The following is an 8,752-nucleotide window of genomic DNA, read 5'->3' on the forward strand; positions in this document are numbered from 1 at the left end:
ACACCCCCATTCCCCCACTAGTGGTGAACTGTCAACCATAAATGCAGTCCTTGACTATTTAACAGCGAACTAACCAGCATGGCATAGCACAGTGTCAATGTCTTATATTTTTTTCTCCCATGCTTTCCCCAAAATCCACAGTAGTGTACCAAACAAATATATAATAGGTGAAAACTTTTTAAAAGATTGTAAATAGAATTTCTAATTAAGAAATCCAATCTATCCACTCCAACACCGCTTCCTGTTTTGTTTCTCTTGTAAGAAGTCCAGTTAGTGTCCTGGACAAGAGCATGGAGTTTGTTGACCAAATGGACCATGTGTCTAGTGTGCCTATCCAAAAAAGACACAGAAATCGAAATTGTTGAATCAGGAATGCCACTTTGAATAAAGGGACCTCCAGCAAGCAAAAGGACAGAGATTCACCCAATCTCGGGATGGGGGGGGGGGGGCTGACCTTTTATATTAGTGTTAGCAATAGTGATACATGCACAGAACATTATTCTGCAGTTCTCTACCCATCCCACATTAAGACTTCCCCAGTTTACTTGCTAAACTTCTTATTTGGGTTTCTAGTTAGCTCAGCCATGTTCCCATAGTAACAGCCTTGAAACTTTAGAGAAAGGAATGTACCATTGTTTTTCTGAAATACCAGGCCATCACATAATAATTTTGCTTGCTTACTTTAAGTATTTAAGCTGCCTGTAGCAAATTCATTTCTAGCTAGAACCATTTAAAATCAGTGTTTTGGACCTTGTCTGTCAATTCTCAAAGCAGCAAATGAGCCACCATATTGTTTTTGCTGAAATACTTGATACTGCATTTGTAAAGCATTATCATACTGTTGCACAGAAGGAAGTGAAAACTTGAATATTCTAGAAAATTTAGTAGTCACCTTAGACATACATTGGAGATGACAACAGAGTACAGTTATCACAAACCCTACCAGGACTACGAATAGATATTTTGACCATTTAAAATCTGGTAACCAGCTGGTTGTCCATAACAAGAAATCAAAATTCCCAAGGAAACTATTTGGGGTGCCAGCTTCAAAATGAGATAATTTCATGATATGCTGGGCTCTGTTAAAGGTGTCATCATAGGTATCATAAACAAACACAGAGGGCGTTTCAAGACGTGGGTGCCCCAAGGAGCCCCCATGCACAGGCAAGAATTCTGCCGGCGTAGTGAAAAGGTCGCATGGAGCTGCCTCTGCCCCCTTCCCTTTCCCACTCACCTTGTCCCCGTCGTTGGCCTGCTGGCCTCTGAAGCCTCATACCCTTCTGCCCTCCGACCTCCAGGGGTCGGAGGATTGTCGAGGGAGGGGCTTCGGAGGCCAGCAGGCCAATGACGGGGACAAGGTGAGTGGGAAAGGGAAGGGAAACAGCGTGTTCCCGGCGGTGCCATTCGCACCGTGCCGCCAGGAACGCTGTTGGGGCAAAAACAACCCTTTAAAGGGTTGTTTTTTAGGGCGGCCTGACGCTGCCCTGGGGGAGGGGGAGCGAAGCCAGGTCGGCGCTGCTGCGTTGCAGCAGCGCCGCCTGTGCAAATGGCTCCCTGGGAATGGCGTTTTTGCCGTCCCCAGGGCGCCATAAAAGGGCCGTGCGGAAACGGCCGCAGCATTCTTGCCCTGTAAGAGCACCTGTGGTACCTTTAGCTGCTAAAATGATATATTAGACCAATTCATTCTGGAGGGCCAATTGATGAATCTCTTTCTGTTCTGCAGCTAAATTCATAAGGCTTATTCCACTTTCATTAGCCATTAACTCAAGTATACCTTGGAGACAAAGGATAGCCATTTTCAACAAATTAGTAGTCCCGTTACCTGGAGTAAGGACACATGCACCTGTCCACTTGAACATTTTTCTCCAAGTCAGAGTTGGCCCCTTTGCATCTTCAGCAGCTTCCCTGTAGTATCGTATCTTTCCCTGTGGGAGCTGCTCTTGAATTCAGACAGGTGGAACGAGGTAGGCTAAATAAAACATTATTAAATAAAAACATTCCAAACAGTTCCCTGGGAGACTATGATATATATTATTCCTACACACACCCAATACATGTCATAGCTTGCTATTGGTTAGGCAAAGGCAAACCACCGCCAAACATCTCTTATTTTGGAAACCTCAATTTGGGATTACCATAACTTACATGTGTCATGAGGCAAAAAAAAGTGTAAAAATTTAAAGACCATGGAGCATCTACTTTCCTTACATTGTTAAGGGGTAAAGATGCTCCTGAGCTTAAGCCATTGACACCCTAGTCCATGCGAGAGGACAGATTTAATGAGAATTTTAGCTTTGATTTTTTAAATTCATAACATGTTAAAATTTGGATTATTAAGCATATTAGTGCCCCCCCACCCGTTTTACAAACCAGCGAAACATATCTGTAGTTTCTCATACAAACTTTTGAAAAGCATTAATTACAACTTTGAAACTGCCTTGTTTGCCAATATTGCACTGGCAATGTCACCCATTTGTTAAATTTATGAAACAATATGTTTTAGAAATGGATTATTTTCCATTGACAAATAGCATACTGGAAAACTTTCCATTCTACATTTCTCCTCTCACTGAAGAAAGTTTCTTTCACCCATCTTTCCTCAACTTGCCCTCTTGGGAAGGAATGGTCAGCCAAACTCTCATGGTTGGATTTATGTTTGATGGTGGTAAGCAAACAGACTGTGCAATCCCAACAAGTCTATGCAAAGACCAATTTGAATAAGTTTTGGAACAATGCCCACAAAGCCAGCATAATATACATAACAGGTATGATGTAAGAGGTCAGGTAAAGGTATTGAAATAGATATGGTCTAAGGTAGCAGTATCTCATTTTGAACATAGTGTAGTTGTATTGTGAAAATAAAACTAATGTCTAATTATCTTTTTCTCTACTGGTGAGAGTGTTTCTGATGTCCAGGAATAGGTTCTGATGGCTGAGTGATTCACACAGATGTGCGAATCCTTTTCCATGTGTTGCAAAGCTTATATTGGGGAAACTGGATTTGTGTACTTCTCTTTTAGTGCCTTCCCATTAATGCACCCTCACAGTGCAATCCTAAAGAGAGTTAACTTCTGTAGACTGGAAGGGTATAGCACTGCTTAGGATTGCACTTTCAATCAAGTAAAATTTTTGATGGCTCTGTAGAAGTATTATAAAGTTTAAAATGCATTTTAGAGTTCTGTTTCAAGTGGGTACTTTGATTCCTTTCTTCCAAGAAGAGTCTTTTGAAGAACCTGTGGTTCTAGAAAGTTAAGTGAAAGCTGCGTTCAAAACAATTGGGAGAAACAAATCATCAGGAGTTGATAGGATATCAATAAAGCTATTTCAAGCTACTGAAACAGAGTCCATCAAAATCTGAACAAGAATATGCCAACAAATATAGAAAACAGAACAATGAAACACTCAGTCTGCATTCCAAATGAAACACTCAGTCTGCTTTTCAGTTTTCAAAAAAGAAGATGGGGATGATTGCAGCAACTAGTGGCTAGCCGATCATCATATTAATTTCTCACACAAGCAAAATGATGCTCAGAATCCTCCAGCAAAGAACGTTAGCTTATAAGGCCAGAGAAATGCCAAACTGGATTCAGAAAAGGAAGGGGTAGTATAAGATAATAATGTAAATTTGCATTGGTTAATGGAGTATGTGAGAGAATTTCAGAAGAAAATCAGTTTATGTTTCATAGATTATAGCAAAATGATTGTATAATAAAATTTTGATTGTATAATAAAAAACCTATGGTTGATTTTTTAAAAATTGGGTTTGCCACAACATTTGATTGTTTTGTTGCATAACCTATGTCTGGATAAAAGGCTATGGCTAGCAGATAATAGAGAGAAATAGAATGGTTTACATTTGACAAAGGTGTCAGACAATGATGTGTTTTATCTCTGTCTCTTCAATCTGTATGTAGAACACATGGGGAAAGCTTGATTATATTTAGATGAAGGTGGAATAAAAGCTGGTGGAAGGAACATAATTATTTGAGATATGATACCGCATGACTGGCAGAAAATAGTGAAGATTTGAAATGACTCCTCATGAAGATTAAAGCAGCAACTGCATAGCGGTATTACAGATGAAAATCAAAAGACAAAAGTAATGGTTTATCATGAAGTTTCTTTTCCAAAGGAGCCTTCAGGATTTATTTTTCACCTGTTCTGATAAGAGCTATATTGTCTTGTTAATTTGTTTGTTGTATCATGGGTGATGGGAGGATTTTTGAAGTTGCATGTTTTTTCAGTGTCTTGTGATTAACAAAAGGGAAGATTAACTGTCAACAGAAGATGACTGTGCATTCATGCATTCCACTGATAAGGCTGCAGGTGTGAAAACCTGCTTGGCCTCTTGTCCCTGTGTTGGCCTTGCTTGGGGGGGGGGGGGGGGGGGTTTGATCATTTGGCCTAGGTGACATCCTAACTCTTGCCTGTCCTGGGGGAAGGGGGACTGTCATAAGGTATGTCAACCGTAATTCTGCCTAGATTGGGCAAGTGCTATGATTGGCTCAGGATCATCGTCCTGTGTGGGATTTTTTGATACAAATTAAAGTTTTACCCAATAGGTGTGCTCTGTGAGGCCTCTAGAGCTTTCTATCCATCCCATATTAAAACTTTTCTCATCCTACTTTCTAAGTTCTCATCTTATTTGGGTTACTGGTATGGTCGATCACATATCCTTAGTAACAGCATTAAAACTTTTAAGAGGCATTTCCAGCCCTGTCCAACGGGCTGGCCCACCACAACCGAGGAGGCTTCCCAGCAGCAAGGGGAGGCTACAAGCACGAAAATGTCTCTCTGCCGCTGAAGTGTTAATTCCTCCCCCAGTCATGCCCCTGGACTGTACCCGCTACACCAGCGGCACGGGATGTTCAGTGCCACATCCCACTGCTGGGGAAAGCATATTTGCCCCCCCTTTGCATGGGACTCAGTATTGTTCCTCTAAAATACCAGGCTATAGGCCATTATATCATACTGTATCTTCTCTCTGACATTTAAGTTTTCCTAATTTCACAGCTCTTTCAGTGCTTGCTTGCTTGAAGCATTTAAGTTGCCTATTGCAAATTAATCTCTAGCTTGAACCATTTAAAATACCTCCCTGCACACCAAGAAGCCTCTCTGGGAGTGGCAGCAGGGAGGGGGGACAGGTTGTGGTCACAGTGTTACGGTCACCTGCCTCACTGCTTGGTTAGGCTGCCCATCATTATTAATTTAAATCCAGGTGGTTGATCAATTAACAGTTCAGTTTTTAACCCTGCACTGGCATAAGCCAGTCTGGAGATGTGCCAAATTTCCTACTGTAAATAATTCTGGTGTAGAACTAGGTGACATGAGGTATGTCATAGGCAGAGTAGTGTTCATTCATAGAAGCTGAAAGTCATCTTCCTACCTATTGTTGAGCCCTAGTGCAGCTCAGGATATCAACAGTCTGCAACTCATCACAGCCCTTCTAAACTATTGTTAACCGCAGCTAAGAAAAAATGCACATGCATAGTGCCCCACCAATATCGGAGTAATTTTCTGTTTGGGCAGAAGATCTGCCCGTATTTGTCTAAGGTTTTCTGTTCTTCTCAAACCCCTTGGAGCTACGCCTCTGCTAGTTACAAATTCCCCCACGCAGCTGATCTGGTCACGTGAGGGGCGCAAAATCATGAAAAAAATAAGACATCGCCTGAAAATAAACCTTAACGCATCTTTTGGAGCAAAAATTAATATAAGACTGTCTTATTTTTGAAGAAACACAGGTATATTGTAACACTGCTCTCCTAAGAACCTGTACATATTCCATTTCAGGACACCAACATTCAGTGGTAACCTCCACTTTTAACTGGGGGTGCAATGACAATGAACCTCTCACTTAACTAAGGATGGGAATCCTCTGCTTCAGTGTAGACTCCCAGTCTACACTGTACCTTTTGTGTGCATTGCCCCCAAGTCCCTATTCTGAGTATTGCCTCAGCAGCTTTGGTGGTTCACACCAGTTATCTATCTAGCTCAGCATCTTGTTGCACACTGGGGCCAACAAATTGGGTACGGAAGTCTTCTCCCTGATGTTGCTCCCTAGCACTCATGCTCAGAGGTTTACTGGTTTTGGAAATGGAGGTTCCCTGTAGACATCTTGGCTGGTAGCCATTGTATGAGAAAAGGGGATTGTCCTAAGAGGCCCACACCCCAACTGCTGGCATATAATTAAGAAGGTACATTTTGATCTGGTTGCCTCAGGAACATTGTCAGCACACTGAACCATGGTTTGGTGCATTGTGGAAGGGCAGCTATGAGCACAAGTGCAGCTGATATATTCTCTCAGCACCTTGGCATGAGGTATTTTTCTCTCTCTGCTGAGTGAACATAGGATTGCAGGGCTGATGTTGGCATTGTGCTACTGTAGAGGTTTATAGGATTATAGGATTGGGCTGTAAAGACCTTTATTTGTAGACAGCCCTATTATATACACATGCACAAAATTGAATTCTTAGTGTTTTTCCCTCCTTGCAATGCTAACAAATGCAAAAACATCATGTAATCTCTAGAATTTATTAGACTTTATTCTGTAACTTGCTTTGTTGATATCTAGCCTTCTGTCTGTCTTATTTTAAAATTATTTTTGGAGTGACAGGACAACTGTTTAGTTCTGATTTCTTTCAGTTTTTCTAATAAGCATGGGAATTTGGTTAAATAGGATTTGTTCTAATTCATTTCCACGTGCTTCAGGCATAATCCTTCAACTTGTGGCACTGTATTTATGTGGCCGTTTACCATCTGCTTTGTGTATTTTACTTGAAATACAGCTATGATGGTGGTTCTGTAGTTCCTTTTTCACTAAACTCCTTTTTCTTCTTTCTCTGTCTAGACCACTTTCACCTAAGATGTTCAAACTGTATATAGATATATTTTGACCCAGCCAAGGAAGCTGAGGAACTGAAAAACCCTTTCTTGGTTTATATCTGAATATGGCACACGAGAGGCTGATGTGTATTCACAAGACATAAACAATATTTGAAGGTCTTTTTAAAAATTCTCAAATCTGAGGTGCATAAAGTAAGCAAGCACCATGTAAATGAATGTTTTATTTCTTACATATACCCATGTTTAACAGTTCCATGTTTCTTAAAACATGAGTTACTATGTAAAAAGCACAAATGGTTAATATGCCTAGAATTTTATACATGGTTTGTATCACACTTTTTAGAAACATTCTCAAAGTATGTTTTATTCTCATTACTACCTTGTTATTTCAACTATTATATATCCTTATTATAAGCAAATCTGTGTAGAAGTCTTATTAATCTACGTTGAATATGCATTCAAACAAGAATTCTTGGAATTAGGCTGTTAATCATTTAGCTCTAGATCAATCCAGCAAAACAAAATAATTTCAGCTGCAACTAAAAGATGAATCTGTGTGCAATGGAAACAGATTTCTGAAGACAGGGAATAAACCAATTAATGGAGACCAGAATACTTGATTAATGTACACACACACAAACAATTCTTCTAAGAATATAGCTATGGTTAGAGTAAGCATTCTGTTAGCCTATTATGTGAAGTTTCTTCAGGATTCTCACTTAAACAGTATTCAAAGAGCAACTTCCTATGTTGCTGTTTTTATGCTCTGCCTTTTATCCTGCCTAGAATTTCCCAACAGGATGCTGGTGATTTTGGGCAATCCCCACCCCCCACCCCACAGGACACCTCCATTGCCACCCTGCCCCCAACTAATTCCTGTAGGGTCTTCTAGGAGCAGCATTTGGAAAAAATGGTGGTTGTGTGTGGAGAAAATGAGCGAATATCCCCCCTCCTTGCGCACATGGAAATGATATGTGGAATTCATCCTTTCTGTGGACATGCTATATTTTCATGTATTACATTTGGGCTGCATTCAAGATATTAAAAATAGAATTTTGACACAGTAAGAAGTTAGTTTGACCATGCTTTCTACATGTAGTGATATTTTTAAAAGGTATAGCATTCAAACATCCCCCCCCCCCCAAAGTGGTATAGTCCAAGAAAAGGTTTACTGCTTGAGTCTGCTGAAATGCAAACAGCCGCAAGCCACTACTTCTTTGATGATTTGCCATGTTGAGTGATTTCACCACGTCCGGATCAGGTGAAACAAAGGGTTGGATCACAGGAAAAGACCTGTAGGCACAAGTTGGGAAGCTTGTTCAGCTGAGTCTTTCCCTGCTGTGCCAGCACTTCAACTCCCCCCTCGTGCTGCTCTTGGTTGTCTCCTGTCACTCAGGAGTAGCATTTGGGGGAACAGTTAAGGCTGCAGTGGGAGGGATAAGCATGGAAATCACATTTCCATTCACGGAATTTAAATGGGATCCAACCCAAAGGGTGTGATAAAAATGAGACAATAGGGGCATTCTTTGTTTCATCAATTAAATTATTTTAAAAGCAAGGATATCATTAGTGAATCTGAATTAGCAATATCGCAAGTAAGAATATGATAAAAAGGAAGCGACACAGCTACATAGAATGTTATTTATTAAAATATTTTATGAAGTAAACATATAGTCTAAGAAAATATATTTAATATTGCTGTAGACAACTGAACTATATATATATACACTGAACGCACAGTACAGGATTTCCAATTATTATGAATTTTAAAATAATGAATATTTCAAGGTATTTTTTAAAATTCCCAACTTCTTGTGTACCATTTTTATGCTATTCATATGATCTGTGGTGGCAGACTCCCAAGCAGAAAATAATTACCACTCATATAAAATAATGCAAAAGAGAAATG

Source organism: Sphaerodactylus townsendi, linkage group LG09, assembly GCF_021028975.2.
Source record: "Sphaerodactylus townsendi isolate TG3544 linkage group LG09, MPM_Stown_v2.3, whole genome shotgun sequence".
Classification (NCBI taxonomy): Eukaryota; Metazoa; Chordata; class Lepidosauria; order Squamata; family Sphaerodactylidae; genus Sphaerodactylus; species Sphaerodactylus townsendi.